Consider the following 15,605-nt stretch of genomic DNA (forward strand, 5'->3'; position numbering starts at 1 on the left):
CCTGGGACATTTCAGTCCATGGGCTAATGGTCTATCCACTGAGCAAAACAGGCTGTAGCTTAATTCATTTACTTTTAATCTATATGTCTTTATATTTAAAGTGGGTTTTGTTTTTGATTAACACTCATAATCTATCCTTTAATAGGTGCATTTATGGCACTGACTTTCAGAGTGCTTACTGATAGAGTTACTACCATATCAGGCGGCTTCTGGGTCTTATGGGTCCTGCCCTGCCTTGCCACCCAGGACCGGATCTGTCTGAGCAGCAAAGCAGGCCGGATTCTGGGTCTTTTGGGGCTGCCCTGGATGACAGTGCGCTGGTGGCTGGCGCTGTCCCGCCCTGCTTACAGTATTCAAATTAGCCGCCACCTTTGTTGGTGGTTAATTTGCATATCACTCTCATTAGCCAACGGGAGCTGTAGTGAAGTTATGGTCAATTACCATGTTTGTCTATTATTAGATAGGATATATTTTTATTGATTTCAGAGAGGAAGGGAGAAATAAAACATCAATGATGAGAGACAATCATTGATTAGTTGCCTCCTGCGTGCCCCCCACTGGGGATCGAACCTGCAACCGGGGCATGTGCCCTGACCAACCTCGGAAATTGAACCTTAACCTCCTGGTTCATAGGGCAAAGCTCAACCACCAAACCATGCTGGTGAGCTGGGATCTCTTCTTTAAATTGTGAATTATTTAACAGCCCGTGTAACTGGCCAAACACTAACAGTAATCCTATCTAATAATAGAGAAACATGGTAATTAACCATACCTCCGCTACGCTTCCCATTGGCTAATAAGGGTGATATGCAAATTAACTGCCAACCAAGGTGGCGGCCGGCAGCCACACAGCTGAAGCGAACATGAGGCTTGCTTGCCCCGGTGATGGAGGAGGCCAAGCTTCCCCACGTGCCCCAACTAGTCTCTGAGCTCTGAAAGCAACAACTCCAAAAGCAACTATGTTTCAATTATAGAAGGTAAACAAACCTCAGATACCTGCTTTCAGACAGCCTGGCATCCCAGCTGGAGCTGCAACAAAGTTTCAATTATAGAAGGTAAATAAATCCCAGAATAAAAAAAAGAAAAGAAAAAAAGGAGCGACTGGGAGCTTCAGTTACAGGCTTGGCCTGCCTGAAAACAGCCCTCAGCTCCTCATCCAGGCTGGTCAGGCACCCCAGTGGGGACGCCCATCCTAAACGGGGTGCAGACAGGCTGAAAACAGTCTCAGCCGCTCATACAGGCAGGCCAGGCACCCAAGTGGGACACCAACGCTGAAGGGGGTGTGGGCAAACTGAAAACAGCCATAAGCCCCTCATCCAGGCTAGCCAGGCACCCCAGTGGGACCCCCAGCCTGAAGGGGTGGTGGGCAGCCTGAAAACAGCCCTCACCCCCTCATCCAGGCTGGCCAGGCACCCCAGTGGGTACGCCACCCTAAAGGGGGTTTGGGGAGCCTGAAAACAGCCATCAGCCCCTCACTCTGGTTGGCAAGGCACCAAACGGGACCCAAGCCTGATCCGGGACACCATTCAGGGCAAACCAGCAGGCCCCCAACCCATGCACAAGGCCACTATCATATATAGTAAAAGGGTAATATGCAAACATTACCATGTTTCTCTAGACTGGGAATGACTGGTCACTGTGACACACACTGGCCACCAGGGGGCAGATGCTCAATGCAGGTTCTCCCCTCTGGTGATCAGTGACCTCCCACATGGAGGAGATATGCTCAGCCACAGGCCAGGCTCATGGCTGAGAGTACAGCAGTGATGGTGGGAGCCTCTCCTGACTCCTCAGGAGTGCGAAGGATGTCCGACTGCAGCTTAGGTCTGCTCCCTGCTGGCAAGTGGACATCCCCCGAGAGCTGCCGGGCTGCCAGAGGGATGTCTGATTGCCAGCTTAGGCCCAATCTCCTGGGAAGGAGGCCTCAGCCAGCAGATGGTCATCTGCCGAGGGGTCCCAGACTGTGAGAGGGCACAGGCTAGGCTGAGGGACCCCCCGCCCCCAGTTCACGAATTTCGTGCACCGGGCCTCTAGTTATTAATCATGATCTTTTCCGGTTTAAAACAGAAAATGAAGCATGACAGTTTAAAATACCACAGAATCTTGTGACTTACATCTGAGCTGTGATAATTTCCTTATTTGGTAACGATTCTCAGGAACATGTGCATAGCAACAACCAAAATTGTTTTCCATTAGTTTTCTACTATGTGATGACATTTCAAGAGTTACTTCTTCTTTTGGTCAGCGAGATTAAACAGAAAAGGGTACAGACCTCAAGACAAGAGATTTTGTCATTTTCTAATGGCTAAATCCATGTTTTAAATTGTTTATATGTATCAAAGGTCATTCAGTGAAGTACAATATGAAATTTAATCTTTATATGAGTCCGCATTTGAATAGTTTTTGTGTTTTATTATATTTGTATTGAATTTATTGGGGTTACACTGCTTAACAAAATTACATAGGTTTCAGGTGCGCAATTGAATAGTTAAATTATATATAATGTTTATAACATATAATAACATAACACTATCCTATCTAATAATAGACAAACACGGTAATTAACCATACCTCTGCTACGCTTCCCATTGGCTAATAAGGGTGATATGCAAATTAACTGCCAACCAAGGTGGCGGCCGGCAGCCACGCAGCTGAAGCGAACATAGGGCTTGGTTGCCCCGGCCTTGGCGGAAGCCAAGCTTCCCCACGTGCCGCAACTAGTCTCTGAGCTCTGAAAGCAACAACTCCAAATGCAACTATGTTTCAATTATAGAAGGTAAACAAAGCCCAGATACCTGCTTTCAGCCAGCCGGCCTCAGAGCTGGAGCTGCAACAAACTTTCAATTACAGAAGGTACATAAATCCCAGAAGAAAAAAAAGAAGAAAAAAAGGAGAGACTGGGAGCTTCAGTTGCAGGCTTGGCCTGCCTGCAAAGAGCCCTCAACCCCTCATCCAGGCTGGCCAGGCACCCCAGTGGGACCTCCACCCTGAAGGGGGTGGGGGCAGCCTGAAAACAGCCATCAGCCCCTCACTCAGGCTGGCCAGGCACCCTGGCGGGACGCCCTACCCGGATACGGGACAAAATTTAGGGCAAACCAGCCAGCCCCCACCCGTTCACCAGGCCTCTATCCTATATAGTAAAGGAGGAATATGCAAACTGACCCTAACAGCAGAAAGACTGGGAATGACTGGTCACTATGACACACACTGACCACCACCGGGCAGACGCTCAATGCAGGATCTGCCCTCTGGTGGTCAGTGAGCTCCCACATGGAGGACCTCTGCTCAGCCACAAGCCAGGGCGCTGGCTGCCAGTACAGCAGTGGTGGTGGGAGCCTCTCCTGCCTCCTCAGGAGTGCGAAGGATGTCCGACTGCAGCTTAGGTCTGCTCCCTGCTGGCAAGTGGACATCCCCCGAGAGCTGCCGGGCTGCCAGAGGGATGTCTGATTGCCAGCTTAGGCCCAATCTCCTGGGAAGGAGGCCTCAGCCAGCAGATGGTCATCTGCCGAGGGGTCCCAGACTGTGAGAGGGCACAGGCTGGGCTGAGGGACCCCCCGCCCCCAGTTCACGAATTTCGTGCACCGGGCCTCTAGTTATTAATCATGATCTTTTCCGGTTAAAAACAGAAAATGAAGCATGACAGTTTATAATACCACAGAATCTTGTGACTTACATCTGAGCTGTGGATAATTTCCTTATTTGGTAACGATTCTCAGGAACATGTGTATAGCAACAACCAAAATTGTTTTCCATTAGTTTTGTACTATGTGATGACATTTCAAGAGTTACTTCTTCTTTTGGTCAGCGAGATTAAACAGAAAAGGGTACAGACCTCAAGACAAGAGATTTTGTCATTTTCTAATGGCTAAATCCATGTTTTAAATTGTTTATATGTATCAAAGGTCATCCAGTAAAGTACAATATGAAATTTAATCTTTATATGAGTCCGCATTTGAATAGTTTTTGTGTTTTATTATATTTGTATTGAATTTATTGGGGTTACACTGCTTAACAAAATTACATAGGTTTCAGGTGCGCAATTGAATAGTTAAATTATATATAATGTTTATAACATATAATAACATAACACTATCCTATCTAATAATAGACAAACACGGTAATTAACCATACCTCTGCTACGCTTCCCATTGGCTAATAAGGGTGATATGCAAATTAACTGCCAACCAAGGTGGCGGCCGGCAGCCACGCAGCTGAAGCGAACATAGGGCTTGGTTGCCCCGGCCTTGGCGGAAGCCAAGCTTCCCCACGTGCCGCAACTAGTCTCTGAGCTCTGAAAGCAACAACTCCAAATGCAACTATGTTTCAATTATAGAAGGTAAACAAAGCCCAGATACCTGCTTTCAGCCAGCCGGCCTCAGAGCTGGAGCTGCAACAAACTTTCAATTACAGAAGGTACATAAATCCCAGAAGAAAAAAAAGAAGAAAAAAAGGAGAGACTGGGAGCTTCAGTTGCAGGCTTGGCCTGCCTGCAAAGAGCCCTCAACCCCTCATCCAGGCTGGCCAGGCACCCCAGTGGGACCTCCACCCTGAAGGGGGTGGGGGCAGCCTGAAAACAGCCATCAGCCCCTCACTCAGGCTGGCCAGGCACCCTGGCGGGACGCCCTACCCTGATACGGGACACAATTTAGGGCAAACCAGCCAGCCCCCACCCGTTCACCAGGCCTCTATCCTATATAGTAAAGGAGGAATATGCAAACTGACCCTAACAGCAGAAAGACTGGGAATGACTGGTCACTATGACACACACTGACCACCACCGGGCAGACGCTCAATGCAGGATCTGCCCTCTGGTGGTCAGTGAGCTCCCACATGGAGGAGCTCTGCTCAGCCACAAGCCAGGGCGCTGGCTGCCAGTACAGCAGTGGTGGTGGGAGCCTCTCCTGCCTCCTCAGGAGTGCGAAGGATGTCCGACTGCAGCTTAGGTCTGCTCCCTGCTGGCAAGTGGACATCCCCCGAGAGCTGCCGGGCTGCCAGAGGGATGTCTGATTGCCAGCTTAGGCCCAATCTCCTGGGAAGGAGGCCTCAGCCAGCAGATGGTCATCTGCCGAGGGGTCCCAGACTGTGAGAGGGCACAGGCTGGGCTGAGGGACCCCCCGCCCCCAGTTCACGAATTTCGTGCACCGGGCCTCTAGTTATTAATCATGATCTTTTCCGGTTAAAAACAGAAAATGAAGCATGACAGTTTATAATACCACAGAATCTTGTGACTTACATCTGAGCTGTGGATAATTTCCTTATTTGGTAACGATTCTCAGGAACATGTGTATAGCAACAACCAAAATTGTTTTCCATTAGTTTTGTACTATGTGATGACATTTCAAGAGTTACTTCTTCTTTTGGTCAGCGAGATTAAACAGAAAAGGGTACAGACCTCAAGACAAGAGATTTTGTCATTTTCTAATGGCTAAATCCATGTTTTAAATTGTTTATATGTATCAAAGGTCATTCAGTAAAGTACAATATGAAATTTAATCTTTATATGAGTCCGCATTTGAATAGTTTTTGTGTTTTATTATATTTGTATTGAATTTATTGGGGTTACACTGCTTAACAAAATTACATAGGTTTCAGGTGCGCAATTGAATAGTTAAATTATATATAATGTTTATAACATATAATAACATAACACTATCCTATCTAATAATAGACAAACACGGTAATTAACCATACCTCTGCTACGCTTCCCATTGGCTAATAAGGGTGATATGCAAATTAACTGCCAACCAAGGTGGCGGCCGGCAGCCACGCAGCTGAAGCGAACATCGGGCTTGGTTGCCCCGGCCTTGGCGGAAGCCAAGCTTCCCCACGTGCCGCAACTAGTCTCTGAGCTCTGAAAGCAACAACTCCAAATGCAACTATGTTTCAATTATAGAAGGTAAACAAAGCCCAGATACCTGCTTTCAGCCAGCCGGCCTCAGAGCTGGAGCTGCAACAAACTTTCAATTACAGAAGGTACATAAATCCCAGAAGAAAAAAAAGAAGAAAAAAAGGAGAGACTGGGAGCTTCAGTTGCAGGCTTGGCCTGCCTGCAAAGAGCCCTCAACCCCTCATCCAGGCTGGCCAGGCACCCCAGTGGGACCTCCACCCTGAAGGGGGTGGGGGCAGCCTGAAAACAGCCATCAGCCCCTCACTCAGCCTGGCCAGGCACCCTGGCGGGACGCCCTACCCTGATACGGGACACAATTTAGGGCAAACCAGCCAGCCCCCACCCGTTCACCAGGCCTCTATCCTATATAGTAAAGGAGGAATATGCAAACTGACCCTAACAGCAGAAAGACTGGGAATGACTGGTCACTATGACACACACTGACCACCACCGGGCAGACGCTCAATGCAGGATCTGCCCTCTGGAGGTCAGTGAGCTCCCACATGGAGGAGCTCTGCTCAGCCACAAGCCAGGGCGCTGGCTGCCAGTACAGCAGTGGTGGTGGGAGCCTCTCCTGCCTCCTCAGGAGTGCGAAGGATGTCCGACTGCAGCTTAGGTCTGCTCCCTGCTGGCAAGTGGACATCCCCCGAGAGCTGCCGGGCTGCCAGAGGGATGTCTGATTGCCAGCTTAGGCCCAATCTCCTGGGAAGGAGGCCTCAGCCAGCAGATGGTCATCTGCCGAGGGGTCCCAGACTGTGAGAGGGCACAGGCTGGGCTGAGGGACCCCCCGCCCCCAGTTCACGAATTTCGTGCACCGGGCCTCTAGTTATTAATCATGATCTTTTCCGGTTTAAAACAGAAAATGAAGCATGACAGTTTAAAATACCACAGAATCTTGTGACTTACATCTGAGCTGTGGATAATTTCCTTATTTGGTAACGATTCTCAGGAACATGTGTATAGCAACAACCAAAATTGTTTTCCATTAGTTTTGTACTATGTGATGACATTTCAAGAGTTACTTCTTCTTTTGGTCAGCGAGATTAAACAGAAAAGGGTACAGACCTCAAGACAAGAGATTTTGTCATTTTCTAATGGCTAAATCCATGTTTTAAATTGTTTATATGTATCAAAGGTCATTCAGTAAAGTACAATATGAAATTTAATCTTTATATGAGTCCGCATTTGAATAGTTTTTGTGTTTTATTATATTTGTATTGAATTTATTGGGGTTACACTGCTTAACAAAATTACATAGGTTTCAGGTGCGCAATTGAATAGTTAAATTATATATAATGTTTATAACATATAATAACATAACACTATCCTATCTAATAATAGACAAACACGGTAATTAACCATACCTCTGCTACGCTTCCCATTGGCTAATAAGGGTGATATGCAAATTAACTGCCAACCAAGGTGGCGGCCGGCAGCCACGCAGCTGAAGCGAACATCGGGCTTGGTTGCCCCGGCCTTGGCGGAAGCCAAGCTTCCCCACGTGCCGCAACTAGTCTCTGAGCTCTGAAAGCAACAACTCCAAATGCAACTATGTTTCAATTATAGAAGGTAAACAAAGCCCAGATACCTGCTTTCAGCCAGCCGGCCTCAGAGCTGGAGCTGCAACAAACTTTCAATTACAGAAGGTACATAAATCCCAGAAGAAAAAAAAGAAGAAAAAAAGGAGAGACTGGGAGCTTCAGTTGCAGGCTTGGCCTGCCTGCAAAGAGCCCTCAACCCCTCATCCAGGCTGGCCAGGCACCCCAGTGGGACCTCCACCCTGAAGGGGGTGGGGGCAGCCTGAAAACAGCCATCAGCCCCTCACTCAGCCTGGCCAGGCACCCTGGCGGGACGCCCTACCCTGATACGGGACACAATTTAGGGCAAACCAGCCAGCCCCCACCCGTTCACCAGGCCTCTATCCTATATAGTAAAGGAGGAATATGCAAACTGACCCTAACAGCAGAAAGACTGGGAATGACTGGTCACTATGACACACACTGACCACCACCGGGCAGACGCTCAATGCAGGATCTGCCCTCTGGAGGTCAGTGAGCTCCCACATGGAGGAGCTCTGCTCAGCCACAAGCCAGGGCGCTGGCTGCCAGTACAGCAGTGGTGGTGGGAGCCTCTCCTGCCTCCTCAGGAGTGCGAAGGATGTCCGACTGCAGCTTAGGTCTGCTCCCTGCTGGCAAGTGGACATCCCCCGAGAGCTGCCGGGCTGCCAGAGGGATGTCTGATTGCCAGCTTAGGCCCAATCTCCTGGGAAGGAGGCCTCAGCCAGCAGATGGTCATCTGCCGAGGGGTCCCAGACTGTGAGAGGGCACAGGCTAGGCTGAGGGACCCCCCGCCCCCAGTTCACGAATTTCGTGCACCGGGCCTCTAGTTATTAATCATGATCTTTTCCGGTTTAAAACAGAAAATGAAGCATGACAGTTTAAAATACCACAGAATCTTGTGACTTACATCTGAGCTGTGATAATTTCCTTATTTGGTAACGATTCTCAGGAACATGTGCATAGCAACAACCAAAATTGTTTTCCATTAGTTTTCTACTATGTGATGACATTTCAAGAGTTACTTCTTCTTTTGGTCAGCGAGATTAAACAGAAAAGGGTACAGACCTCAAGACAAGAGATTTTGTCATTTTCTAATGGCTAAATCCATGTTTTAAATTGTTTATATGTATCAAAGGTCATTCAGTAAAGTACAATATGAAATTTAATCTTTATATGAGTCCGCATTTGAATAGTTTTTGTGTTTTATTATATTTGTATTGAATTTATTGGGGTTACACTGCTTAACAAAATTACATAGGTTTCAGGTGCGCAATTGAATAGTTAAATTATATATAATGTTTATAACATATAATAACATAACACTATCCTATCTAATAATAGACAAACACGGTAATTAACCATACCTCTGCTACGCTTCCCATTGGCTAATAAGGGTGATATGCAAATTAACTGCCAACCAAGGTGGCGGCCGGCAGCCACGCAGCTGAAGCGAACATCGGGCTTGGTTGCCCCGGCCTTGGCGGAAGCCAAGCTTCCCCACGTGCCGCAACTAGTCTCTGAGCTCTGAAAGCAACAACTCCAAATGCAACTATGTTTCAATTATAGAAGGTAAACAAAGCCCAGATACCTGCTTTCAGCCAGCCGGCCTCAGAGCTGGAGCTGCAACAAACTTTCAATTACAGAAGGTACATAAATCCCAGAAGAAAAAAAAGAAGAAAAAAAGGAGAGACTGGGAGCTTCAGTTGCAGGCTTGGCCTGCCTGCAAAGAGCCCTCAACCCCTCATCCAGGCTGGCCAGGCACCCCAGTGGGACCTCCACCCTGAAGGGGGTGGGGCAGCCTGAAAACAGCCATCAGCCCCTCACTCAGGCTGGCCAGGCACCAGGCAGGACGCCCTACCCTGATACGGGACACAATTTAGGGCAAACCAGCCAGCCCCCACCCGTTCACCAGGCCTCTATCCTATATAGTAAAGGAGGAATATGCAAACTGACCCTAACAGCAGAAAGACTGGGAATGACTGGTCACTATGACACACACTGACCACCACCGGGCAGACGCTCAATGCAGGATCTGCCCTCTGGAGGTCAGTGAGCTCCCACATGGAGGAGCTCTGCTCAGCCACAAGCCAGGGCGCTGGCTGCCAGTACAGCAGTGGTGGTGGGAGCCTCTCCTGCCTCCTCAGGAGTGCGAAGGATGTCCGACTGCAGCTTAGGTCTGCTCCCTGCTGGCAAGTGGACATCCCCCGAGAGCTGCCGGGCTGCCAGAGGGATGTCTGATTGCCAGCTTAGGCCCAATCTCCTGGGAAGGAGGCCTCAGCCAGCAGATGGTCATCTGCCGAGGGGTCCCAGACTGTGAGAGGGCACAGGCTGGGCTGAGGGACCCCCCGCCCCCAGTTCACGAATTTCGTGCACCGGGCCTCTAGTTATTAATCATGATCTTTTCCGGTTAAAAACAGAAAATGAAGCATGACAGTTTATAATACCACAGAATCTTGTGACTTACATCTGAGCTGTGGATAATTTCCTTATTTGGTAACGATTCTCAGGAACATGTGTATAGCAACAACCAAAATTGTTTTCCATTAGTTTTGTACTATGTGATGACATTTCAAGAGTTACTTCTTCTTTTGGTCAGCGAGATTAAACAGAAAAGGGTACAGACCTCAAGACAAGAGATTTTGTCATTTTCTAATGGCTAAATCCATGTTTTAAATTGTTTATATGTATCAAAGGTCATTCAGTAAAGTACAATATGAAATTTAATCTTTATATGAGTCCGCATTTGAATAGTTTTTGTGTTTTATTATATTTGTATTGAATTTATTGGGGTTACACTGCTTAACAAAATTACATAGGTTTCAGGTGCGCAATTGAATAGTTAAATTATATATAATGTTTATAACATATAATAACATAACACTATCCTATCTAATAATAGACAAACACGGTAATTAACCATACCTCTGCTACGCTTCCCATTGGCTAATAAGGGTGATATGCAAATTAACTGCCAACCAAGCTGGCGGCCGGCAGCCACGCAGCTGAAGCGAACATAGGGCTTGGTTGCCCCGGCCTTGGCGGAAGCCAAGCTTCCCCACGTGCCGCAACTAGTCTCTGAGCTCTGAAAGCAACAACTCCAAATGCAACTATGTTTCAATTATAGAAGGTAAACAAAGCCCAGATACCTGCTTTCAGCCAGCCGGCCTCAGAGCTGGAGCTGCAACAAACTTTCAATTACAGAAGGTACATAAATCCCAGAAGAAAAAAAAGAAGAAAAAAAGGAGAGACTGGGAGCTTCAGTTGCAGGCTTGGCCTGCCTGCAAAGAGCCCTCAACCCCTCATCCAGGCTGGCCAGGCACCCCAGTGGGACCTCCACCCTGAAGGGGGTGGGGCAGCCTGAAAACAGCCATCAGCCCCTCACTCAGGCTGGCCAGGCACCAGGCGGGACGCCCTACCCTGATACGGGACACAATTTAGGGCAAACCAGCCAGCCCCCACCCGTTCACCAGGCCTCTATCCTATATAGTAAAGGAGGAATATGCAAACTGACCCTAACAGCAGAAAGACTGGGAATGACTGGTCACTATGACACACACTGACCACCACCGGGCAGACGCTCAATGCAGGATCTGCCCTCTGGAGGTCAGTGAGCTCCTACATGGAGGACCTCTGCTCAGCCACAAGCCAGGGCGCTGGCTGCCAGTACAGCAGTGGTGGTGGGAGCCTCTCCTGCCTCCTCAGGAGTGCGAAGGATGTCCGACTGCAGCTTAGGTCTGCTCCCTGCTGGCAAGTGGACATCCCCCGAGAGCTGCCGGGCTGCCAGAGGGATGTCTGATTGCCAGCTTAGGCCCAATCTCCTGGGAAGGAGGCGTCAGCCAGCAGATGGTCATCTGCCGAGGGGTCCCAGACTGTGAGAGGGCACAGGCTAGGCTGAGGGACCCCCCGCCCCCAGTTCACGAATTTCGTGCACCGGGCCTCTAGTTATTAATCATGATCTTTTCCGGTTTAAAACAGAAAATGAAGCATGACAGTTTAAAATACCACAGAATCTTGTGACTTACATCTGAGCTGTGATAATTTCCTTATTTGGTAACGATTCTCAGGAACATGTGCATAGCAACAACCAAAATTGTTTTCCATTAGTTTTCTACTATGTGATGACATTTCAAGAGTTACTTCTTCTTTTGGTCAGCGAGATTAAACAGAAAAGGGTACAGACCTCAAGACAAGAGATTTTGTCATTTTCTAATGGCTAAATCCATGTTTTAAATTGTTTATATGTATCAAAGGTCATTCAGTAAAGTACAATATGAAATTTAATCTTTATATGAGTCCGCATTTGAATAGTTTTTGTGTTTTATTATATTTGTATTGAATTTATTGGGGTTACACTGCTTAACAAAATTACATAGGTTTCAGGTGCGCAATTGAATAGTTAAATTATATATAATGTTTATAACATATAATAACATAACACTATCCTATCTAATAATAGACAAACACGGTAATTAACCATACCTCTGCTACGCTTCCCATTGGCTAATAAGGGTGATATGCAAATTAACTGCCAACCAAGGTGGCGGCCGGCAGCCACGCAGCTGAAGCGAACATAGGGCTTGGTTGCCCCGGCCTTGGCGGAAGCCAAGCTTCCCCACGTGCCGCAACTAGTCTCTGAGCTCTGAAAGCAACAACTCCAAATGCAACTATGTTTCAATTATAGAAGGTAACAAAGCCCAGATACCTGCTTTCAGCCAGCCGGCCTCAGAGCTGGAGCTGCAACAAACTTTCAATTACAGAAGGTACATAAATCCCAGAAGAAAAAAAGAAGAAAAAAAGGAGAGACTGGGAGCTTCAGTTGCAGGCTTGGCCTGCCTGCAAAGAGCCCTCAACCCCTCATCCAGGCTGGCCAGGCACCCCAGTGGGACCTCCAACCTGAAGGGGCTGGGGGCAGCCTGAAAACAGCCATCAGCCCCTCACTCAGGCTGGCCAGGCACCCTGGCGGGACGCCCTACCCTGATACGGGACACAATTTAGGGCAAACCAGCCAGCCCCCACCCGTTCACCAGGCCTCTATCCTATATAGTAAAGGAGGAATATGCAAACTGACCCTAACAGCAGAAAGACTGGGAATGACTGGTCACTATGACACACACTGACCACCACCGGGCAGACGCTCAATGCAGGATCTGCCCTCTGGTGGTCAGTGAGCTCCCACATGGAGGACCTCTGCTCAGCCACAAGCCAGGGCGCTGGCTGCCAGTACAGCAGTGGTGGTGGGAGCCTCTCCTGCCTCCTCAGGAGTGCGAAGGATGTCCGACTGCAGCTTAGGTCTGCTCCCTGCTGGCAAGTGGACATCCCCCGAGAGCTGCCGGGCTGCCAGAGGGATGTCTGATTGCCAGCTTAGGCCCAATCTCCTGGGAAGGAGGCCTCAGCCAGCAGATGGTCATCTGCCGAGGGGTCCCAGACTGTGAGAGGGCACAGGCTGGGCTGAGGGACCCCCCGCCCCCAGTTCACGAATTTCGTGCACCGGGCCTCTAGTTATTAATCATGATCTTTTCCGGTTAAAAACAGAAAATGAAGCATGACAGTTTATAATACCACAGAATCTTGTGACTTACATCTGAGCTGTGGATAATTTCCTTATTTGGTAACGATTCTCAGGAACATGTGTATAGCAACAACCAAAATTGTTTTCCATTAGTTTTGTACTATGTGATGACATTTCAAGAGTTACTTCTTCTTTTGGTCAGCGAGATTAAACAGAAAAGGGTACAGACCTCAAGACAAGAGATTTTGTCATTTTCTAATGGCTAAATCCATGTTTTAAATTGTTTATATGTATCAAAGGTCATTCAGTAAAGTACAATATGAAATTTAATCTTTATATGAGTCCGCATTTGAATAGTTTTTGTGTTTTATTATATTTGCATTGAATTTATTGGGGTTACACTGCTTAACAAAATTACATAGGTTTCAGGTGCGCAATTGAATAGTTAAATTATATATAATGTTTATAACATGTAATAACATAACACTATCCTATCTAATAATAGACAAACACGGTAATTAACCATACCTCTGCTACGCTTCCCATTGGCTAATAAGGGTGATATGCAAATTAACTGCCAACCAAGCTGGCGGCCGGCAGCCACGCAGCTGAAGCGAACATCGGGCTTGGTTGCCCCGGCCTTGGCGGAAGCCAAGCTTCCCCACGTGCCGCAACTAGTCTCTGAGCTCTGAAAGCAACAACTCCAAATGCAACTATGTCTCAATTATAGAACGTAAACAAAGCCCAGATACCTGCTTTCAGCCAGCCGGCCTCAGAGCTGGAGCTGCAACAAACTTTCAATTACAGAAGGTACATAAATCCCAGAAGAAAAAAAAGAAGAAAAAAAGGAGAGACTGGGAGCTTCAGTTGCAGGCTTGGCCTGCCTGCAAAGAGCCCTCAACCCCTCATCCAGGCTGGCCAGGCACCCCAGTGGGACCTCCACCCTGAAGGGGGTGGGGGCAGCCTGAAAACAGCCATCAGCCCCTCACTCAGGCTGGCCAGGCACCCTGGCGGGACGCCCTACCCTGATACGGGACACAATTTAGGGCAAACCAGCCAGCCCCCACCCGTTCACCAGGCCTCTATCCTATATAGTAAAGGAGGAATATGCAAACTGACCCTAACAGCAGAAAGACTGGGAATGACTGGTCACTATGACACACACTGACCACCACCGGGCAGACGCTCAATGCAGGATCTGCCCTCTGGAGGTCAGTGAGCTCCCACATGGAGGAGCTCTGCTCAGCCACAAGCCAGGGCGCTGGCTGCCAGTACAGCAGTGGTGGTGGGAGCCTCTCCTGCCTCCTCAGGAGTGCGAAGGATGTCCGACTGCAGCTTAGGTCTGCTCCCTGCTGGCAAGTGGACATCCCCCGAGAGCTGCCGGGCTGCCAGAGGGATGTCTGATTGCCAGCTTAGGCCCAATCTCCTGGGAAGGAGGCCTCAGCCAGCAGATGGTCATCTGCCGAGGGGTCCCAGACTGTGAGAGGGCACAGGCTGGGCTGAGGGACCCCCCGCACCCAGTTCACGAATTTCGTGCACCGGGCCTCTAGTTATTAATCATGATCTTTTCCGGTTTAAAACAGAAAATGAAGCATGACAGTTTAAAATACCACAGAATCTTGTGACTTACATCTGAGCTGTGATAATTTCCTTATTTGGTAACGATTCTCAGGAACATGTGCATAGCAACAACCAAAATTGTTTTCCATTAGTTTTCTACTATGTGATGACATTTCAAGAGTTACTTCTTCTTTTGGTCAGCGAGATTAAACAGAAAAGGGTACAGACCTCAAGACAAGAGATTTTGTCATTTTCTAATGGCTAAATCCATGTTTTAAATTGTTTATATGTATCAAAGGTCATTCAGTGAAGTACAATATGAAATTTAATCTTTATATGAGTCCGCATTTGAATAGTTTTTGTGATTTATTATATTTGTATTGAATTTATTGGGGTTACACTGCTTAACAAAATTACATAGGTTTCAGGTGCGCAATTGAATAGTTAAATTATATATAATGTTTATAACATATAATAACATAACACTATCCTATCTAATAATAGACAAACACGGTAATTAACCATACCTCTGCTACGCTTCCCATTGGCTAATAAGGGTGATATGCAAATTAACTGCCAACCAAGGTGGCGGCCGGCAGCCACGCAGCTGAAGCGAACATAGGGCTTGTTTGCCCCGGCCTTGGCGGAAGCCAAGCTTCCCCACGTGCCGCAACTAGTCTCTGAGCTCTGAAAGCAACAACTCCAAATGCAACTATGTTTCAATTATAGAAGGTAAACAAAGCCCAGATACCTGCTTTCAGCCAGCCGGCCTCAGAGCTGGAGCTGCAACAAACTTTCAATTACAGAAGGTACATAAATCCCAGAAGAAAAAAAAGAAGAAAAAAAGGAGAGACTGGGAGCTTCAGTTGCAGGCTTGGCCTGCCTGCAAAGAGCCCTCAACCCCTCATCCAGGCTGGCCAGGCACCCCAGTGGGACCTCCACCCTGAAGGGGGTGGGGCAGCCTGAAAACAGCCATCAGCCCCTCACTCAGGCTGGCCAGGCACCAGGCGGGACGCCCTACCCTGATACAGGACACAATTTAGGGCAAACCAGCCAGCCCCCACCCGTTCACCAGGCCTCTATCCTATAT

This window comes from Myotis yumanensis, unplaced genomic scaffold (assembly GCF_028538775.1).
Source record: "Myotis yumanensis isolate MYYU_CA2020_CCGP unplaced genomic scaffold, mMyoYum1.0.hap1 SCAF_8, whole genome shotgun sequence".
Classification (NCBI taxonomy): Eukaryota; Metazoa; Chordata; class Mammalia; order Chiroptera; family Vespertilionidae; genus Myotis; species Myotis yumanensis.